Below are 22,137 nucleotides of genomic sequence, written 5' to 3' on the forward strand. Positions count from 1 at the left end.
TGAGGCGGGCAGATCACAAGGTCAGGAGTTCAAGACCATCCTGGCCAACACGGTGAAACCCTGTCTCAAAATACAAAAATTAGCTGGGCATGGTGGCTCATTCCTGTAATCCCAGCAACTCAGGAGGCTGAGGCAGGAGAATTGCTTGAACCGGGACCTGGGAGGCGGAGGTTGCAGTGAGCCGAGATGGCGCCACTGAACTCCAGCCTGGGCGACAGAGCGAGACTCCACCTCAAAAGGAATAATAAAAAGACGGCACCCTTCTGGGATCAGGGCCTTGTGTGAAGAACAGATCTTGGCCCATGAGGCCCCCCTTGCTTGGTGGATGCTGCCCTTGGAGCATTCTGCGCACAAATGCCTCTAGTGCTTTCTTTTGAGATCACTCCTGCTGCTTTAGAAGTTCCCACAGTATTTCCTTCATCTCAAGATGTTCTGTTTAGAAATACGGTGGGAACTGTATTTCCCAAAAAGTGTTCCCAAACTGCCCCTCCATAAAGCACCTAGACTCTATAAATATCAGGGTTAAATAAATTAATGTAGGGGAATACACTGCCTTCCCTTCCTCAGGCAGAGTGTGTGCAGGAAGCAACATTGTGCTTAAACCTGAAGTTCAATTAATTCACATGATGGGAAGAAAAAGCTGTAAGGTTGAAGAAGTGATATGGTAGCACCAAAAAGAGAGAAAACTGCTTGGGTGTGGGACAGAACACATGAGATGGGAGAGAGGTTTGAGAGACATACCTGCTGGGACAGGTGTGGAAGACTGAGCAAGAGAGGCTGAACTGAAGATTTTTCAGAAACTATGCATTGTGGTTGTGATTGGGTCCTTTTGACATTATTTAACAAATGACTTACATTTCCAATTATTTTTGGTTATAGAATTTCTTAAACTTAGCTGTGCAGAGACTGGATGACATGGGGCTCCAGTTAATATGTGTGGTGTTTCAGAGCATAGTAAACCCCTCTCAGCATAGTTGGCAAATTAGTTGCACAGCACAGGAAGAAAATTCATCTGCTAGATAGCAAATAGATACCTCCATTCCAGATGAGGTTACAGTACGTTTGGTGGTTGAGGAATTGATATCAATTGGTATTTTTTAAAAACCAGATTTAACACCAGCCCAAGGCTGGTCTTGAACTCCTGGGCTCAAGGCATCCCCCCCCACCTCCGCCTTCTGAGTAGCTGAGACTAGAGGCTTGAGCCTTCATGCCCAGCTCTTTTACAGCTTTAATGAGATATAATTACCATATCATACACAATTTACTCATTTAAGGTGTACAATTCAATAGCTTTCACTATATTCAGAATTGTGCAACCATCACCACAATCCATTTTAGAACATTCTCATTACCCTAGGAAGAATTCCTACACCCCTTTTACCTCCTCATCTCCCCATTTCCACCCCCCACCCCCATGACACATACAGCCAGAGGCAATCACTAATCTACTTTCTGTCTCTATGTATTTGTCTATTAAGAATTTTTTTTTTTTTCTAGAGACAGGGTCTCACTACATTGCCCAGGCTAGTCTTGAATGCCTGGGCTCAAGCAATCCTCCCACTTGGCTTCCCAAAATGCTGGGATTATAGGCAGAAGACACAGAGCCTGGCCTATTCTGGACATTTTATGTAAATAGAAGCTTTCACTTAACACAATGTTTTTGAGGTTTGACCATGTTGTCGCCTGTATCAGTACTTCATTCCTTTTTGTGGCAAATCAGCAATGCTTTTTAGAAGCACCTGTAGAGACAGAGGGATGACTACCCCACTCTTCACATTCCTAGGGAAGTTACTCAAATGGAGGGGGACAGTGGGGGACAGGGCAGCTCTCATAGCAAGAAAACACCCTCCTGACCAGGAGGCCCCATAGAACTGTGAACACAATGCAGGCTTTGCCACCTGCCAGAAACAAATCTACGTCCAGCTCTGCCAATTATAAGGCAAGGCATTGAGCCTAACTTCTCATCTGTAAAAGGAGGGAACGATAATAGTCTGAGGATACGTATGTCAATTGCCTTGTGAAAATCTGTTACATAATTAGTTTTCATAATGGTAATCAGTGTAGTATAAGGAAAGAGTTCACTTGTTTCATCAGTTTCCTTTTCTGCTGTGGGTTACCACAGTAATTCTTTTTTAAAGTGGTATACCAACTAATATGTAAAAATGTCTCTGGGTGTAATTCTCACCTGTAATAGTAATTTACAGGACATGACCTTCCGTTCTCATTCCTGGAGATCACTGCTATGGATGGAGAAGGAGGAAAGGATAAATCCAGCTGTCAAGAGCTGGGCTGACGTTGAGGAGCTTCTGTGTCATCTGTGACTCCTCCCCAGGTGACGACTTCCTGACAGTGTTGTCCCACATGTGAAAATACTGACAAACACACACTATTTGACTCACGCAGTCAGTTTAGTGACCACATACCTCAGCCACAGAGCACTGACTGTACTCTGGAGAGGAAAAGGACAGTTAAGTCAGGCTGTGGCTCGTGTTTCGTGGCTTCTCTGAAGGTGAGAACCCTTGATAACGGATGTATCATTCTCTGCTAGAGATGAACAATCAATATTGAATTATTGGGATTAGTGGAGGAGTTTGTGGTAGGCTTCACAGATGACCTTGGAAAAACATGTGCTCATTGGAAAGAATGCCGGATTTGCCTCTTTTTTTTGCTGTGTGGTTAAGGTGTTAGGATATTATCTGTATATTTATTGGTTTCCATCCACAGTTCCTGGCTCCTAACTCCCATAGTCCTTGTTATAATGTTGGGCCACTTCTGGCCCTGGGAAACAGAATCTCTCCCTCTCTTTCTGACCTTCTATCCTCCTTTTACCTGTCCAAGGCAGGACTCTGATTGTGGTCAAAAGCCCTCATTCCAAAAGACCCTCATTCCTGCCCCGTACCCTAGGGGAAAGAAAGCCACACAGAGAAAAGAATGTCGAGAAAAGTCTGAACAGACAGGCTTGCTGGGTTCAGATCAGGTGCTTTTTGTCCAATCACATTTCTACATGGTTCTCAATCATGCCTATGTAGCGAAGCCTCCATAAAAGCCCAAAAGGACAGGGTCTGGGGAGCTTCCAGACAGCTGAACACGTGGAGGCTGACAGGAGGTGAAGAACTCATCCACACGCTGGGAGGATGGTGCATCCCAACTCCATGGGGACCGAAGCTCCTGCAAATTGCCCTATGGATCTCTGCATCTGGTTGTTTATTTATATCCTTAAAATAACCTTTGTAATAAACCAGTAAAAGTAAGTGTTTCCCTGAGTTCTGTGAGCCACTCTAGCAAATTAACCCCAAGAGGTGCTCATGGGAACCCCAACTTGAAGCCAGTCAGTCAGAAGTTCCGGAAGCCTTGACTCACAGCTGGTTGTCCGGGGGTTCGGGGGATGGGTGAGGAGTAGCCTTGGGGACTGGGCCCACAACCTGTGGGATCTGACACTATCTCCAGGTAGAAAGTGTCGGAACTGAATCCAAGAACATGCCAGCGGTGTCTGCAGCTTGGCGTATGGGGCAAATCCACCACGACTTTGGTCACAGAAGCCTTCCTCTTCCTCTGTGTTGATGATTGTCATTGTAGTGGTGGGAGAGCAGAGAAAAAAAGGTTTGAGAGAGATTTGCCCTAAACAGTGGGTCGTGGCAAGTTTCTTTTTATTTGTATTTGAATTTATTTATTTATTTATTTATTTATTGAGAGAGACTCTCACTATGTCGCCCAGGCTAGAGAGCAATGGCACAATCTCAGCTCACTGCGTCCTCTGCCTCCTGGGTTCATGCGATTCCTCCCTCAGCCTCCTGAGCAGTTGGGATTACAGGCATGAGCCACCACACCCGGCCCACATATCACATTTTAATAGCTACTGTAAAATGGGCAGGACCCTTGACAGGTAGCAGAGTAACGTCATGTTGCGGGATATGGACTCCTGCACCTGCTCCCTAGGCTCAAACCTCCACTCTGCCACTCACTAACTGATCATCAGTCTGCCTCAGTCACTTCTTGTATAAAACTAATGTAATAGCAGCACCTATTCATTTGACCATTATGGAATTTGAGTCAGTCTATGTAATGCTGTTCTGAATAGTATATAAAGTATGCACTATGCAAGTGTTAGCTGCTGCTAGTGGCTTCGGGTTTAACATTGGCAAGATTATAAAAATAATGTATTTATCTCAAATTGGTGGAGAACAAAGGCTATAGGAGCGTTATTTGAACATTTAAAACACTCAAGTGATGTCAAGCTTTATTCTGACTAATCTGCAACCCCCTTCCCCCAACCAGTCTGCATCCTTCTTCCCCCACCCTCAATAGCCAGCAAGTCGCATAGCTGCTGTCACCAGAAAGCCTGCTGTCAGCAGAAAGGATCAGGGAAGAGGTCATAGCTCACAAGCAGACCACGGGTAACCAGCTCTTGTGGAGCTGGCAGGAAGGCCAGCAGTTAGAGCGCCTACTCAGTGGGGACAGGAGGGATTAGTTCTGATTACCCAGCCTAATCCAATGGCAATTGTTTTCCTGAATTTGCCATCTCGCAAATTAGGTGATTGCCACCACCTAATACCCAGAGCCGTGTTAGTTAGGGAACCTTATTCAAAGATGATTTCTGTAAATTGCCTAGGGAGGACGGCAGACCATGTGGGGAGAGACACTTAACACATTTCGGGAGCCTACTGTGTGTCAGCCCCAAGGCTGGGCACTTCACAGACACGATCGTATTTCATCTTCACAGTGAACTTGTCTGGTGGGTGTTCTTTGCTATTTCCCAGCTAATGACTTGGAAGCTTCAGTCACTTCTAAAGGTTGGTGTAAGTAGCATAACTTCTCACAGCCTGCAAGTGGCAGAGCTGAAACATGAGTCCGGATTTGCTGGAGTGGAATATCGGTGAGGATGTGGAAAAGAGCAAGAACGCTCATTCATTGCCGGTGGGAATGGAAAAGTGGTACAGACATTTTGGAAAACACTTTGGCAGTTTCTTAACCCATTTCCCATTTGCCCCAAGAATACTGTTGTCTCTAATCCTGATGTAACATCATATACATTTCTGTCACATTAGAATTAGAGATAACTTCTGCTTAGAAATAACTCCAAAAACAGTTTTTGTATTTTATTTTCACATTGAAAATCAGCCAAATTTGTTTCAGCCTCAAAGAGCCTGTTTATGTAAAATTGAGTGCTGGCAACAAGCTGCCCTTTTTTTTTTCCTAAGTGGGAAATGGGTTTCAAAGTTAGACATCAATTTACCAAATGACCCAGCAATTCCACTCTGAGTTATCTTCCCAGGAGAAATGAAAATGTATATTCACACAAAGACTCGCACACAAATGTTCTTAGCAGGGTTATTCATAATAGCCAAAAATCAGAAACAACCTAAGTATCTATTGGAAATAACCTAACACTCCAACTGGTGAATGGGTAGACAAATGTGGCATAGCCATGTAATGGAATACCACTGAGCAATAACAAAGAACAAACTATGGATACGGCGGGGTGTGGCTCACACCTGTTATCCCAGCACTTTGGGAGGCTGAGGCAGGTAGATCACCTGAGGTCGGGAGTTGGAGACCAGCCTGGCCAACATGGTGAAATCTGTCTCTACTAAGAAATACAAAAATTAGCTGGGCATGGTGTCAGGTGCATATAATCTCAGTCACTTGGGAGGCCAAGGCAAGATAATTTCTTGAACCCAGGAGGCGGAGGTTGCAGAGAGCCGAGATCACACCATTGCTTTCCAGCTTGGGTGACAGAGCGAAGCTCCTTCTCAAAACAAAAAAACAAAAAACACAAAATTATGGATACATGGTATGACGTAGATGAACTTCAAAAACATTCTCAGTATGCTTAGTGAAAGAAGCCATACACAAAAGACCATACAATAAATGGAATTAAGTGTCCAATAGAAAGTATAAAGACAGAAAGTAGATCAGTGGCTGGAGGTGAGGGCAGTAGGGAGAATGCTAATAATAAATGTGCTTGAAGGATCTGTTGGGGGTGATGACAATGTTCTAAAACCAATCTGTGGTGATGATTGCCCAACCTAGTAGATTTGCTTTTAAAAACAAATCATTACATTTAACAATTAGAAATGGTGAATTATATATGATATACAAAATACACCCTTTTAAAGCTAATTTTAAAAATAGAAGCAAGGAGGCAAACATTTAATGAGCCCCTACTAAATTCACTGCCGCGTTAACTGTGACAGCAAAAGCTAAATGTCCATTATTGGAATGTGATTATTGTATATCTAAAGAATGGAATCTTTTTTTCTTGTTAACAACAATGTACATTTAAAAGAATGAGACAGGCCAGGCATGGTGGCTTCTGTGTGTAATCCCAGCACTTTGGGAGGCCAAGGTGGGTGGATCACTTGAGCCCAGGAGCTCAAGATCCACCTGGGCAACATGGTGAAACCCCATCTCTACAAAAAGTATAAAAATTAGCCAATGTGGTGCATGCCTGTAGTCCCAGTGACTCAGGAGGCTGAGGCAGGAGAATGGCTTGAGCCTGGGAGGTTGAAGCTGCAATGAGCCGTGATTGCACCACTGCACTCCAGTATGGGCAACAGAGCAAGACCCTGTCTCGAAACAAAACAAAACAAGACAAAAAAAAGACACTGATAATGGAATTTAAAAAATGCACTGATATGGAATAATCTCCAGGATACATTAAATGAAATAAACAATGTATAAGAGTGCAGGGAATGTGATCCCTTTTTTTTTTTTTTTTGAGACGGAGTCTCATTCTGTTGCCCAGGCTGGAGTGCAGTGGCACGATCTTGGGTCACTGCAAGCTTCGCCTCCCAGGTTCACCCCATTCTCCTGCCTCAGCCTCCTGAGTAGCTGGGACTACAGGGGCCCACCACTTCACCCCGCTAATTTTTTGTATATTTAGTAGAGATGGGGTTTCACCGTGTTGACCAGGATGGTCTCGATCTCCTGACCTCGTGATCCGCCTGCCTCTGCCTCCCAAAGTGCTGGGATTACAGGCATGAGCCACCACGCCCAGCCCATGTGATGACTTTTAAAGGCAAAGAAGAAGGAGAAGGAGGAGGAGAAAATAATCTAATATGCTTGTTTATACATATATTGACTAGAAATATACAAGAAAGCAGTAGCTTGGTTGCTCCTGGGAGGGGGCCTAAGTGTCGGGGGGAAAAGAAGGCACGCCATTTGGAGGCAGTGATAGTCTTTGTATATCTTTCTGGATACCTTGACTTGATGTATCTTACCTAATAAACAAGTAAAAGCTAACTTTTCAATATTAATAGTGAGCACCTCCATGTGCCTGACAGTGTGTTGGGTGCACAATTCATCACATAGACGTGGTGAATACTGAGCAGGCAGAACCTCCCTCTGGATTTGTTTTGAATATATTTTAGGTGGATGAGTCTTTCCACTGAGTCTCCTCTCCCCTACTGCTTAAAATGTGTGGCGGTTTCCAATCCTTATGAGAGGGAAAAAAAAAAAAAAAAAGGTGAAATAAAACCTGTGCGAGGCCGGGCATAGTGGCTCACTCCTGTAATCCCAGCATTTTGGGAGGCAGAGGCAGGTAGATCACCTGAGGTCAAGAGTTCGAGACCAGCCTGGCCAACATGGTGAAATCCCATCTTTACTAAAAATACAAAAATTAGCTGGGTGTGGTGGCACACACCTGTAATCCCAGCCACTAGGGAGGCTGAGGCAGGAGAATTGCTTGAGCCCGGGAGATGGAGGTTGCAGTGAGCTGAGATGGCGCCACTGTACTCCAGCTTGACTGACAGAGTGAGACTCTGTCTCAAAAAAATAAGTAAGTAAATACATAAATAAATAAAACCTGTGTGACAGTTTAGTACCTCCCCTGAATTTACAACTGAAAAACGCATCTGAAACACAGACAGGTTAGGTGACATTTCCAAGGTCACACAGCTTGTTATTGACAGAGTCCAGGTTTCTTGATTCTGATTTTCCATGTACTGCATTGAAAGGATACATTCTCTTGCCTATCTTGGGGTAAAGACAGGGAAGAGAGGAGACCTTATGGTGATATAAACATACAAAGTGTGACAGTGCTGTAATCGGAACCACTTCCATGAGTTAACTGATTAAAATCACTTTGGCTTGAAGTTGAATGTCATGGGCCGACTGCTGTGTCCAGTCTAGGAATGTGTCATCAATGTCATCACAAACACTTCGTAGTAAAGAAAGCCCCTCTCTGGCTCGTTTTCCTCTTATCCTCCGCATTTGCCCAGGCTCCTTATGTTCCTACCCTCACTCCCCTGTAACTCCTGAAAACTCCAAAGCCACTCCAACTAATCCCTCTTGGGAGAATGTTTACTTTTCAATGTGGCCAAGAGGTGAAATGCTGTGGAATTTCTGGCATCAGACAATATAGGGAAGAACCTGGAAAACCTTAGGCTCTCTTCTGTCTCACTCCCCGACCCCCGGCAAAAATAAGACCAACCCTGCGTGTAGTTAACTGAGCCTGAGTGTAGTTAACTGAGCCAGAATTCATTATGCTGAACTAACCACCTGTCAGCAAGACCATTCAGAAAAAATCAGTGCTATGAGGACAGGGAAGAGATTCTCAGGAGAGTGGCAGTCTGATCTCTGCCACCTTCTACCCTCACCCTTCAACCCAGCCAGTCAGAGTGTCTTAGGGGAACACTTTTCATATAATGCCTCCACTTGCCTTATTTCCAGAAGATTTTTTAAAAAAATAGAGATGGGGTCCCACTACGTTGCCCAGGTTGTTCTCAAAATCCTGGGCTCAAGCGATCCCCCACCCACCTCAGACTCCCAATACAGAAGATTTTTAATGGTTCTTTATCTAATCTTGTTCTAGTGAATAAAGTGTGCCTTAGACATAAGCAACATCATGTCCAATAAAAAGGGCCGTAGGGTGTAGTACTGTAGCCAATGGTTCATTCCATTTCTTTTTATTTCTTTTGAGATAGGGTCTCACTCCTTCACCCGACTGGAGTGCAGTGGTACAATCTCGGCTCACTGCAACCCCTGCCTCCTGGGTTCAAGCAATCCTCCCACCTCAGCCTCCTGAGTAGCTGGGATTATAGGCATGCACCACCATGCCTGGCTAATTTTTGTATTTTTAGTAGAGACAGGGTTTTGCCATGTTAGCCATGCTGGTCTCAAATTCCTGACCTCCAGTGATCCTCCTGTCTCGGTATCCCAAAATTCTGGGATTACAGGTGGCTTGCGCCACCGTGCCTGGCTGGTTCCTTCCATTGCTGAGGCAGGACTGTTCTGTGGAAGAACATTTTGACTTGTCTGGGCTGAACTTTAAAGCACGCCCATCCTAATTTTTTTTTGTTTAATTTTTCCTGGCTTACCTTTAGCAGTAATATCCTTAATCTTTAAAGTATAAATGCTCCCCATGGCTAACTTTATGACTAAGGGAAGAGGTGGTATATTTTAGAGGCCTTTCTCCAAAATATCTAAAATCTCCTAAAGTGGCCATTCCAAGCCTCTCCCGTCACTCAGCAGCCTGGGAACTTGATTGGCGAGACCTCATCCTTCCTGCTTTGTTGACTTTGATTAGTCTAAACTGTGGTGCTCTTGCTCACTGACTGAGTCATTAACCAAAGTTTAAGCCAATTGCATGTGGCACTCTCCAAAAAGTAGTTCAGGGGAGACCCAGTCAGTGCAAAGCTTAGGTTGTTCACTCTGTCATCCACAGGAAAAGGAAAGCATGTGAACCTCAGCGGAGGCCAATAGCTATCTTGAGACTGTGCTAAAGCTGATAAAACCAAAACAGAGATGAGCAGAACTTTCAGAAATGCAGAGAAACAGCGAGGTCCTGACCAAACTCCTGGACTCTTCCATGGTGTGAGCAATAAATTCCTGTTACTGATTAAGGTAGTTTGAGTTGATTTCTTTCTTTCTTTTTCTGTTTTTCTTTTTCTTTTCTTTCTTCTTCTTCTTCTTCTTTTTTTTTTTTTTTTGAGACAGAGTTTCACTCTTGTTGCCCAGGCTGGAGTGCAATGGCACGATTTTGGGTCACTGCAACCTCTGCCTCCTGGGTTCAAGCGATTCTCCTGCCTCAGCCTCTCAAGTAGCTGGGATTACAGGCCTGTACCAGCATGCCTAGCTAATTTTGTATTTTCAGTGGAGACAGGGGTTCACCATGTTTCACCAAGCTGGTCTCGAACTCCCAACCTCAAGTGATCTGCCCATCTTGGCCTCCCAAAATGCTGGGATTACAGGCATGAGCCACCAAGCCCGGCCAAGTTGATTTCTTTGTTGCTTCAAGAAGGCACGCCCTCTCCTCCTTGGCCCGCACTGCCTGAAATTCCTACCATTTGGCTCTCCATTCCAGATCTCTATGTTGGACACCAAGTTACAACTAAGTTACCAACAGAAGGAATGGACTGAAGATTAAATGGCTTGATCAAAACCATCTAACTCTTGACAGTTCTTTCATCATCAAGAAGGCAGGGGAGAAGAAGTGTGAAAAGCGTAGCCCAACCACACTAATTTCTGATTTTCCTATTCATCCTTTCTCTTTCTGCCCTCCATGTTTTTATTTTGCTTTTCTGGATTTCCTTTACATGGAAGGACCACCAACCTGTTCAAACACCCCACCAGGTTTTCAAACCCCTAGCTCAAATGCTGGTTTCTCTTTGAAGGCTTCCCTGATATCCTCAGCTGGAAAAAAAGAAAAAGCCCCTAAAAACTAGAGACCATTAGCCTCAGGGTATTGTCCCCTCACTCAGTGTCACCCCCAGCAGCTAGACTGTAAACTGCTTGCCTGCAGGGCACCTGATGGGTTCACCTTTTATGTTTGCAACACTAGCACATTGTATCTGTGTCTCTGGTATGACCTGAGAAGTAAGGAAAGTTTGGTGGTTGAAAAGAATAAGCACGGCCGGGCACAGTGGCTCACACCTGTAATCCCAGCACTTTGGGAGGCCGAGGCGGGCGGATCATGAGGTCAAGAGATCGAGACAATCCTTGCAAACATGGTGAAACCCTGTCTCTACTAAAAATACAATAACTAGTTGGGCGAGGTGGTGCATGCCTGTAGTCCCAGCTACTTGGGAGACTGAGGCAGGAGAATTGCTTGAACCTGGGAGGCAGAGGTTGCAGTGAGCTGAGATGCACCACTGCACTCCAGCCTGGGCGACACAGCGAGACTCCATCTCAAAAAAAAAAAAAAAAAAGAATAAGCACAAATAGGTTTTCTTCAGGAACTGCAGGCCGAAGAAATGGCTACAGCAGTGGTTCTCAGAGTGGCCCCTGGGCCACGCCATCAGCAAGCATTACCTGGGAACAAGGAAGAAATGCAAATTCTTGGAAACTTCAGAATCAGAAGCTCTGAGGGTGGAGCCCAGCAACCTTTATTTTAACCAGCTCTTTAGATTCTGTTGCACTTGAAAGTTTAAGAACCACTGAGCTCAGAGGAAGGTCTTAAACTAGGGGTTGAGGAGCAAATGAGCCTGTTTGTCTAAGAGCAGGGGCCTGGTTGTCTAAGAGCAGGGTTGAAGATCAAGTGAAAACCCAGGTGAGTTGTGCAGCCCAGACATGAGGATAGTAGTTTTATCCTAACACAGATCTAACACAGATAGCAGTTCTGGAGGCTGGCCCTTGAGAGGGAGGGTGCAGTGTATCCAGATCTGAACTCTCGGAACTGAGCTTCTCTTCAACTTGCTGCCTGTCTCTTTGAGCTGATGTCTGAAGTCTCCTGATCAGTTTTGTCTGTTTGGGCCATGCCCAGTTGGTATGCATAGTCGGAAATCCCAATAAGGGCTTGAAACATGTTTAAATGTTTTATTTGATGTAGGTCAAATGTTTATTCTTTCGTTTTTGCCAACCCCAAGATGACGTGATTACGTTCTCCCAAGTTGCTTTACATGTTTGCATTTTCAGTTTTTCTTTTTGGCAGCATCCAACCCAGAGTAACATATCCTGGGTTCCTTGTGAACCTGTCTGTAACCGAAGCGAAGAATGTATCACGGTACTGCGATGTGCCCGGGAAAAAGCTATGGGGTATCTCAGTGAAAACAAGGGACAATGAGAAAGATGTCTGATAAAGTTCTTGGGAGCTAGCCCACAAGCCCGCTTGTGAATCTCATCTGCTCCCTCCCATCCCTGACTGGCCTTTCTCCCTATTCATTGTGTACTTTTATTACTGATCCCGCCCAATTCTAGCCCACAGTGCGATCCCTACCCTGGAACCTACACTTCTTCTGAGTTGGCCCAGACCTACTGCCCCTGCTCAGCTCCCCAATGGCTGGTCCACTTCAGAGACTTTTCACCTCCACGCCTGCCCCCACCTCTCTCAATGCAAGACTCGACTACAATCTTTGAGGAAAGGCTGGGCGTGTACCTTCATTTTCAGAGTTTTCATCATGATCACAGGCCTTTCATTACTATGGATCCCCAAACACTCATATTGAAATATGGTACTGGTGTGTATTAAAAAGCATTCCCAGAGGATATTGATAAATCTCTACTTCGGCTTTTAGATAATAAGCATCAATTATCCATCAACTATTTTCAGTAAAAAATTTTTTTTCTTATTTATCATAGATACATTCTAAAATATAATTTTTTTTCTTATTTTGTTTTCAAAGACATTGTTTCCAAGTATAGAATTTTTCTCAAGGAATCTAATTGTTATGTTTATTTAATTATTGCAGTAATGGTTATAATGTACAGTTTCTATTCTTTATATAGTTTATTTTAGGTAGTATTCTAAAGTTTCAGCAAAAAAAAGAGAAGCTTTTAATTAAGGTGAAAAACAAACTTTTGTTGAGAAACTATGATTCCACAGATACTTTAGGTATATTTATTCATCTAATCCCCCATCAATTCTGTTAAAGTGAATACTGTTATGATTTTACAGATGAGTAAACTGGGGTTCAAACAGGTTGAAAAGTTATGCTAAAGTTAGGAGTCAATTCCAAATCTGACTCCAAAACCTTTCTTAGGACCTCCCCTGCTTCTCCCACCTCCATCCAGAGTAAGATACTAACTCAACTGCATCCCCATCACAGGGGCTGATACCTACATGCGAGTGTTCAGGAGGCTGTTAAAAACTCATGAAACTGGAGGAGAAGAAAACTTTGCAGGTAATGACAACAGGAACTCTGCCCTACCTAAAAACTTCTCCAAATTGTGATGAAATGTGTGGTAAAAACATCAAAAAGACAATGTAGGCCGGGCGCGGTGGCTCACGCCTGTAATCCCAATACTTTGGGAGGCCGAGGTGGGTGGATCACCTGAGGTCAGGACTTCAAGACCAGCCTGGCCAACATGGTGAAACCCCGTCTCAACTAAAAATACAAAAAACTTAGCTGGGCATGGTGGTGGGCGCCTGTATTCCCACCTACTTCGGGAAGCTGAGGCAGGAGAATCACTTGAACCCAGGAGGCGGAGGTTGCAGTGAGCCAAGACCGAGCCATTGCATTCCAGCCTGCGCAACAAGAGCAAAACTCTGTCTAAAAAACACAAAACAAGCAAAAAAATAAAAACAACAACAACAAAGGACAATGTAATTTGGGAGCGAAAGTACATTTAGTTTGTTTTAAGTCCGATTTCCAAGATCTGAACATGGTTATTGGCCATCCATGCTTTTTAATACAAGATTTGTGAAGTTGTTGATTCGGAAGGCAACCCACAACATCCTTGGTTTCAGTACAGAAGCCACACAGCAAAAACTCCTTCAATTTGTCCTTAGTTGATATGGAGTTATAAAACATATCACATATCTCTGGAATTAGCATTCCTGGTTAATTAATCTTTAGCAATAAAGGCTACCTTTACATAAGGAAAAGGTTGTGGAAAGAAAATAATTAGAGCAGAAGCAGATCTAAATGCTGTTCTTGCTTTTATCTATTTTTAAATGATTGCCAAATGTCTGTAACTGACACCCTTAATCAGGGCTTTTAAGGTTTAGATGTGTTCATTAAACTGTAATGTGACAGTGGTGGCATTTAATTGATGGATATTTTTTGGCTGACTTTTTGCCTTAAATTTTTAAAAAATCTATTTTTTTAACAATAAATGCTTACATCAGTCATTTTGAAATGCCTGATAGCTTTTCAGCAAATTGCATTACCTGTTGTCAGACAATATACTTCTGTGTCTACCCAGATAGGAGAGATTTTCAATCATTCAGTAATTCACAGTAAAAGGAATAACTCTTGACTAAAATACTCAAATATTTCAGACAAAAGTCTCCGGGGCCTGAGTTACCTGGATAATTAACTTAACTTTTTATGTTACTTTGCAAAGCTTTACATCTCACTGCTTCGAGTCATCCTGTATATTTTTTCTAACTGCTAAGATAGACATGATGTGAAAGAAACTATTTTCATTCATTATTGTCAAGCCAAAATAAGCACACGTTTAAAAATAGCAATGATTTTCAAAAAGTGCCAAAATGGACTTAAATTACAAGACCATGAGAATTTGCCCACTTTAAAACCTTATATACCCAAATATCCCATATAGACCCTATTTGTTTCATCTCATTCTATTTCATAAGGAAACCATCTGCTTCATTCTTTGTTGCAGAAAATGTTAACAACTATATATTGAAAGTACAGCCATTCCTTATGTAAAAACCAAAGTCTATATACTTACTTTTCAATACTCTTTGTCCAAGAAATGTTATAGGAGGGCTGGCTCGGCTGTGGACTCCCCAGGCTGTGTGTGAAGCATTGACTGGGTGTCCCTGTTCCCGGGACAGGGATTTGAAGGAGTTTACAGGGTTCAGGGTCTTTTCCACGATCAGGTCAAAGCACAGATGGGTCTGCTTCCAGAAAGTTCATATCTTCCTAAGAGGGGAAATTCCATGCCCAGGGAAGTTCTGGAAGAAAAGTATTTTTTCCCCGCCCTTCAATGAACTAGGTCATAGCTGAAGCTGGAGAATATATTTTAGCATCCCTGTGATGAAACTTGAGGGCTGTTTCTGCAGTAGGTGCAACACTTGTTGACACGCCGGGGAGGCCCTGGCAAGGGGGCCTGGTGAAATGCAGCCCCAGGGAGCTGATGAAACCCAGATGAGCTGTCACTGGCCGCTGCTCAGCAGACCGAGCAGCTCTTTACAAAGCCCATGCTGGACCCTGGGCTTAGTTGCTCACCCCTTAGGAAAGGAAAAACTTGCTGCCTGATAAATGGATTAAGGCCGGAGTAACACAACCAGTTCTTGTACCAAGGTTATCAGGCATTTGAAGTACACATAGGAAACCCATGGAGGGGGTGGCGGGGAGGTAAAAATACGAGTTATATGTTGTTCATTTAGAACAGGTATTATAGCCGTCCTCTGAAGTTCTCTGAGAAAGGTAGAAGCCACAGAAGGAAGGCGGGATCCACCCTACTCACCCTCCTTACCCCCTTTGTCTGTCTGTCTGTCTCTCTCTCTCTCACACACACACACACCGTCCTATTTTGACTATAATAGAAAGAAGAGAATGGACAAAGATCAGAAGAAATTCACAGAAGAAATACCACAGGTTCTATTCCTTCAGATTGCCTGGAATGGTTCTTATTGGGAAAGTAGATTTTGTAATATGGGCATTTCTTTTATTGAATTTTATCCAAGTCTAAAAACATAGAGAATCCTTTAGCATCATTCTGTAACTACTTAGCCTCTCCCCAAAAATATTTTAATGTATGACACCTGGAAATTGACAGCTTAGACAGAAATCTCTTTCGAGACTCACGGAGACGGCTCAAATTAGCAGCTCCAGGGGTGACTTTGAAAGGGACATAGCTGTAAATACTCACTCGGTGTTGAGCACTGCAATCCTCAGAAGCAAATTGTTTTATACAGCACAGAATGTACATCACTACCCCTCGATGGAATGCAACTTTTCACAAGATGAAAAATCATCTAAAATGATGAAATATTAAGAAGCGTAGGTGTGATGTGTTCTGTTTTTCAGTTTTATCTTCATATGAGAAAAAAATATTAAAGCTGAGACACTGTAAAATGATGACTATCTCCTGGGGAACACACCGATGAAATGCCACAGAACACAGAAATGACCAACTCTTTGCAAATGGTTGGCTTTGTGGGAAGCTGAGATCTTCACAATGTAAGGTCTGTTTCAGATAAGAAACAGGAGATAACTTCAGGTTGGGAATGAAGAGAGGAGGAAGGTGTGAAGATAAAGAATAAACAAATGCTATGGCATGCCACAGAGAGGATAAAGTCAAAAGTGAAGGAATGTCCCAAAGCAATAGATAAATGTGATATGCTTGTGAAAGAAGTGTTGCCTGGGAGTTCTTAAATGGACAAGTTGAAGTTCACTATGAAACTTAACTTTGTTCCTCTGAAATACTTTGAAAAACCAATTCCCTCAACTCCTAACATTCATCTCCTAGCAAAATAAATGTAAAGAGCAGAAGGTTTATATATGTGTATATATAGATACACACACACACATACATGCATGAATACACACATACATGCATATATATACACACGTACATACATACATATAATGGATTTAAATGTATTTGTTTTATTCATCTCATGAATTTGCAGCCACAGAATGTATGTTTTAATCTTAGGTTTGGGGGAGGAGGCATGAAAGAAAATCAGAAACAGAAATCTTGGAATTAAACTCAAAGTAGGCCTGTAATCCCTGCACTTTGGGAGGCTGAGGGAAGTGGATCACTTGAGGTCAGGAGTTCAAGATCAGCTTGGCCAACATGGTGAAACCCCCGTCTCTACTAAAAATATAAAAATTAACTGGGTGTCGTGGGTCACGCCTGTAATCCCAGCTGCTCAGGAGGCTGAGGCAGGAGAATTACATGAACCCAGGAGGTGGAGATTGCAGTGAGCCGATATTGCGCCACTGTACTCCAGCCTGAGGGACAGAGCAAGACTCTATCTAAAAAAAAAAGAAAGAAAAACCTTAAATTAGTCCAGGACATTAGTTCTAAATTTTCTGTGAATATCGAAGGAAGGATGGAAGAAGTAAGATGTTGAAGAGAAAAAGAAAGGCATATATCTGTGCCCCGCTAATAGCATCAAAAAATACATGACTCTCTTTGTCACATCTACTGTGAGACTGAAGACCATTCTTAGGAATCAGACCGTTGACATTCCCGAAGATGTCAACATCACTCTGAAGGGACATAGTTATTGTGAAGGGCCCCAGAGGATCCCTGTGGAGGGACTTCAGTTACATCAGTGGAGAACTCAGTCTCCTTGGAAAGGGAAAGAAGAGGCTCCAGGTGGACAAAGTGTGGGGAAATAGAAAGGACCTGGCTACTGTTGGCAATATTTGTAGTCATAAACAGAACATGATCCAGGGTGCTGCACGGGGCTTCTGTTGTAAGATGAGGGCTGTGCATGCTCACTTCCCCATCAACATTGTTAGCCAGGTGTCTTTTGTTGAAATCTGAAATTTCTTGGGTGGAAAATAAATCTGCAGGGTTTGGATGAGGCCAGGTGTTGCTCATTCAGTATCTCAAGCCCAGAAAGATGAGTTAGTTCTTGAAGGAAATGATAGTGAACTTGTTTCAAATTCAGTTGTTTTGATTCAGCAAGCCACAACAGTTAAAAACGAGGATATTGGCAAAGAGCAAGGGCTCATGCCTGTAATCCCAGCACTTTGGGAGGCTGAGGAGGGTGGATCCTTTGAGCTCAAGAGTTTGAGACCAACCTGGGCAACATGGTTGAAACCCCGTCTACAAAAAAAATACAAAAATTAGCCAGGTGTGGTGGCGTGTGCCTGTAGCCCTAGCTACTTGAGAGGCTGAGGTGGGAGGATGGCTTGAACCCAGGAGGTTGAGGCTGCAGTTAGCCACAGTCATGCTACTGCACTCCAGCTTGGGTGAAAAAGTGAGATTTTACCTTAAAAAAAAAAAAAAATCAGAAAATGTTTGGATGGTGTCTATATCTCTGAACAAGGAACAGTTCAGCAGCCTGGTAAATAAGATCTAAGAGTTGTCTAACTGCACAAACAAGATGTCAGATGATTCCCCAGAACTATGTGTGATGTTTAATAATTCAATAAAATACCTCAATTGTAAAAGAATGTAAGTTTGAGATTGAAAGTAAAGACATAAAAATGTTTAGCATTTCCAAGTAAAGTAGTGTAGAGTATAAGAAATTATGTTTAATCTCTATTTCTCTGAAACTATAGGGAGAATTTTCTTAAAACTTAATTTTCAGGAAGATTTTTCCTTCTAAGGAATGGAGTTGGAAATGTATTTTTGTATCCGATGTTTATTAATTCTCTCTCTCTCTGAAAGGCCTTTTCAGCTTTCCCAAGTTCTTTTCTTTGTTATTTTCTTGAATGAATGAGCACCACTTGGTTCGCTGACCACCCTAGGTTCACTGACCACCCTAGGTCTGCTGGAGACTGAATCAGTTCCCAACTAATCTGAACAATTAAAGCAAATTCATTAGGCTCTTACGCTACTCTGTGCTCCTATAAAGTGGACTGCGATTGGTACGTGAGAGGTTTATCTGCTTATTTTATTCTTCCTGGCACAGAAGGCCCTTGAACACTAGTGGCAAGGTTGATGGCACAGTCTTTCCCAGCAAAGCACATTCTTGGCGGAGGCTTAGTACCAATCACGTGGCAGATCAGGGACTCTGCCAGGGTCCTCGGGCCAGGCTGGAACTGAGCAGGTCACTCCTGCTGCAAAGAGAACTGTCAGTGTTTGGGGAGCTTCTCTGGAGCACTGAGAGCCTCCCTCCCCAACAATTCACCCCTATCCAGGGTCCAGGGATTCCCGTTAGCAGATGTGACCTGAATCATGCATTTGCAACCTTCATTCAGTTCATTTATGTATTTATTTATTTTATTTTATTTTATTTTTTAGACGGAGTTTTCGCTCTTGTTGCCCAGGCTGGAGTGCAATGGCGCAATCTCAGCTCATTGCAACATCTGCCTCCTGGGTTCAAGCGATTCTCCTGCCTTAGCCTCCCAAGTAGCTGAGATTACAGGCATGCGCCACCACGTCCAGCTAATTTTGTGTACTTAGTAGAGACAGGGTTTCACCATGTTGGTCAGGCTGGTCTCAAACTCCTGACCTCAGGTGATCCACCTGCCTCGGCCTCCCAAAGTGCTGGGATTACACATGTGAGCCACTGTGCCCGGCCCAGTTCATCTATTTAAAATAGCTGCCAGTCACTTGGGTAGGTGAACTAAATAGGCATTATCGCCGCTCAAGTGCAGTGGCAAAAGAAATATTAATGTAAATAAAACTCTATTCTCTCATGATGTTTTTCATCCCGGGTAACATATTTCTATAATATTCTTAATGAGAAGATGGAATTTTAAAATATTTGCAAAACAGGCCAGGCATGGTGGCTTACGCCTGCAATCCCAATAGTTTGGGAGGCTGAGGCAGGAGGATCACTTGGGTTCAGGACTTTGAGACCAGCCTGGGTAACATAGTGAGACCTTGTTTCTACAAAACGTCATACAATTAGCCGGGTGTGGTAGTGTACACCTGTGGTCCCCCTCCCTATTTGGCAGGAGGCCAAAGTGGGAGGACTTTTGGGCCTAGAAGGTCAAAGCTACAGTGTGCCATGATTGTGCCATTGCACTCCAGCCTGGACAACAGAGTGAGACCCTGTCTCAAAAAAAAAAAAAAAAATCGCAAAACAACAGTAAAAATGCAATTTTATCAGAATTGATGTACCTGAGAGGGACTCTTTCAAGCATTTAAGCGTTGTTTGGAACCTGGAATTCATTTTCCCCCAGAGTAGCAAACTTACAAATGGCAGTTAGGTTCACAGACTCAGAAGTATTTTATCCATCATGTTCCTGAAGGACTGTATTGAGCTACCTAAAACCAAAACAGCAAAACCAGCTCAAAATTCAGTGTAACAAAATATGAGAATCTAAGTACCTGAACAAAAAGTACCCAAGTTTCCAAGATAAAAGTTTGTCATGGTTCATTCTAGTGCCTCAGTTTCAGTTTTAGAACAGCCACAAAAATGCATTGCAACTCTCAGAACAGGAGCAAAATTCCAATTTTGTAAATGTGAGGCCCTATTTCACAAATGCTAAGTGAAATTCATTAGTTAGTGTGAAAACTTAAAATTTTAAAAATATTTGCGTGTGTTACATGTACTGCTTTGGAACAGTTTACTTTGTTTGGTCTTTTTTCTGATTATAGAGCAAAACATACACGTTACTAAAACTGCTGGATATTTTCATCAACCAAAGGCATATAACAATTTGAGAAGCATTTATGGTGGAAAACTTCTCAGCTTTGGGCACTAACAGTGAGTCTCTGCAGTGCTTTTGCCTGGAGCTGCTCCCATTTCCCTACCCTGTTCTGCTGTCAAAGGGGCTCTACCAGGGCCAGCTGTGAGCAGTGGCATTTTCACTCCCATGGTCAAGAGGTTCACTGGATTTGAAGCAGTGGACAACGTCTATGCACAGCAGTGTTATTGATGGACATGATCCTGGCAGCAGGCAAGTGGAGCGTGATTGGGGCAAGCATCTGGCTGATGTGGGCTGCATGTGTGTGCAGGGCAGATCAAGGGGGACCTGGCTATCCACACATTCCCAGCATGCTCAGAGGAGACATGAAAGGGCTGAACAAAAAGTGACTATCAGGCAGACTTGAAAATGGAAGAAACTTAAATGCCACTTTTGTGCTTCAAAAGCCATCATTACCTGCCACACTGGGAGAAAATATTTGCAAATCATATACATCACAAAGGATGTACAGTCAGAATATATATTTTATTCATTTTATTTTATTTTTCAACAACTTTTAAGTTCCAGGGTACATGTGCAGGATGTACATGTTTGTTACATAGGCAAAAGTGCGCCATGATTATTTGCTGCACAGATCAGCCCATCACCTAGTTATTAAGCCTAGCATCTATTAGTTATTCTTTCTGATGCTCACCCTCCCTGCCAGCCCTCAACAGGCCCTAGTGTGTGTTGTTCCCCGCCATGTGTCCATGTGTTCTCATCATTCAGCTCCCCTTGTAAGTGAGAACACGTGGTATTTGGTTTTCTGTTCCCGCATTGGTTTGCTGAGGGGGAGAGAGCAGAATATATGTTTTTAAAACCCGTGAAACTCAACAATAAAAATATTAAAAACCCATAGACAGGGATGGTGGCATATGCCTGTGCTCCCAAGTACTGGGGAGGCTGAAGTAAGAAGATTGCTTGAGCCCAGGAGTTTGAGACTGCAGTGAGCTACGATTATACCACTGTACTCCAGCCTGGGCAACAGAGTGAGACCCCATCTTTTGACAGATAAATAACAAAAACCCAATTTAAAACATGGGCAAAAGTTTTGAATATACATTTCACCAAAGAAAATCTATAGATGGCTAATAAGCACATGAAAGGATGCTCAACACGTTAGGCCAGGCACACTGGCTTACACCTGTAATCCCAGCACTTTGAGCGGCCAATGTGTGAGGATTGCTTTAGTCCAGGAGTTCTAGGTCAGCCCTGGCAACATAGCAATACCCCATCTCTACTAAAAAACACAAAAACAAAACATTAGCTGGGTGTGGTGGTGTGCACCTGCAGACCCAGCCACTCAGAAAGCTGAAGTAGGAGGATCACTTGAACCTGGAAGGTCAAGGCTGCAGTCAGCCATGGTTGTGCCACTGCACTCCAGCCTGGGTGACAAAGTGAGACTTTGTCTGGAAAGAAAAAAAAGATACTCAACACCTTTAATCAATAAAGAAATACAAATTAAAATGGAAACACAATGAATAAAATAAAGAAATAGAAAAAAATATTGAAAAAAACCCACAATGCCCACAAGGATGGCTATAATAATAATAATAAAAAAGACGAACAATACCAAGTATAATGAGGATGTGAAGAAGAAACTGGAACCCTAATACACTGCGGGTGGGAGTATAAAGTAGGACAGCCACTTTGGAAAATAATTGGTCATTTCTTAAAACATTAAACACAAGCTTGCCATATGACTCAGCAATTCCACTCCTAGAACCTTCCCTATGAGAAATAACAACACAAGTTCAAATAACAACCTGTATGCCAAAAACTGAAAACAATCCAAATGTCTGTCAACCAATGAATGGATAAGGCAAGTACTATTCAAGAACAAAAAGCAAAGGACAATTGATTCATGTTACAACTTGGATAAACCTCAAAAACACTGTGCTAACTAAAAAAGGCCAGATGCAACAGACCACATATTGAAATATTCCAATGTTATGAAAGTCAAAAG

At 43.0% G+C, this 22,137-nt stretch overlaps 1 pseudogene; it reads left to right on the forward strand.

Annotated features, from left to right (window-relative positions):
• The first annotated feature begins 16,982 nt into the window (after positions 1–16,982).
• LOC105517156 lies at positions 16,983–18,331 on the forward strand (annotated as a pseudogene).
• The last annotated feature ends 3,806 nt before the right edge of the window (positions 18,332–22,137 follow it).

This window comes from Colobus angolensis, unplaced genomic scaffold, assembly GCF_000951035.1.
Source record: "Colobus angolensis palliatus isolate OR3802 unplaced genomic scaffold, Cang.pa_1.0 Scaffold108, whole genome shotgun sequence".
NCBI classification, from domain to species: domain Eukaryota; kingdom Metazoa; phylum Chordata; class Mammalia; order Primates; family Cercopithecidae; genus Colobus; species Colobus angolensis.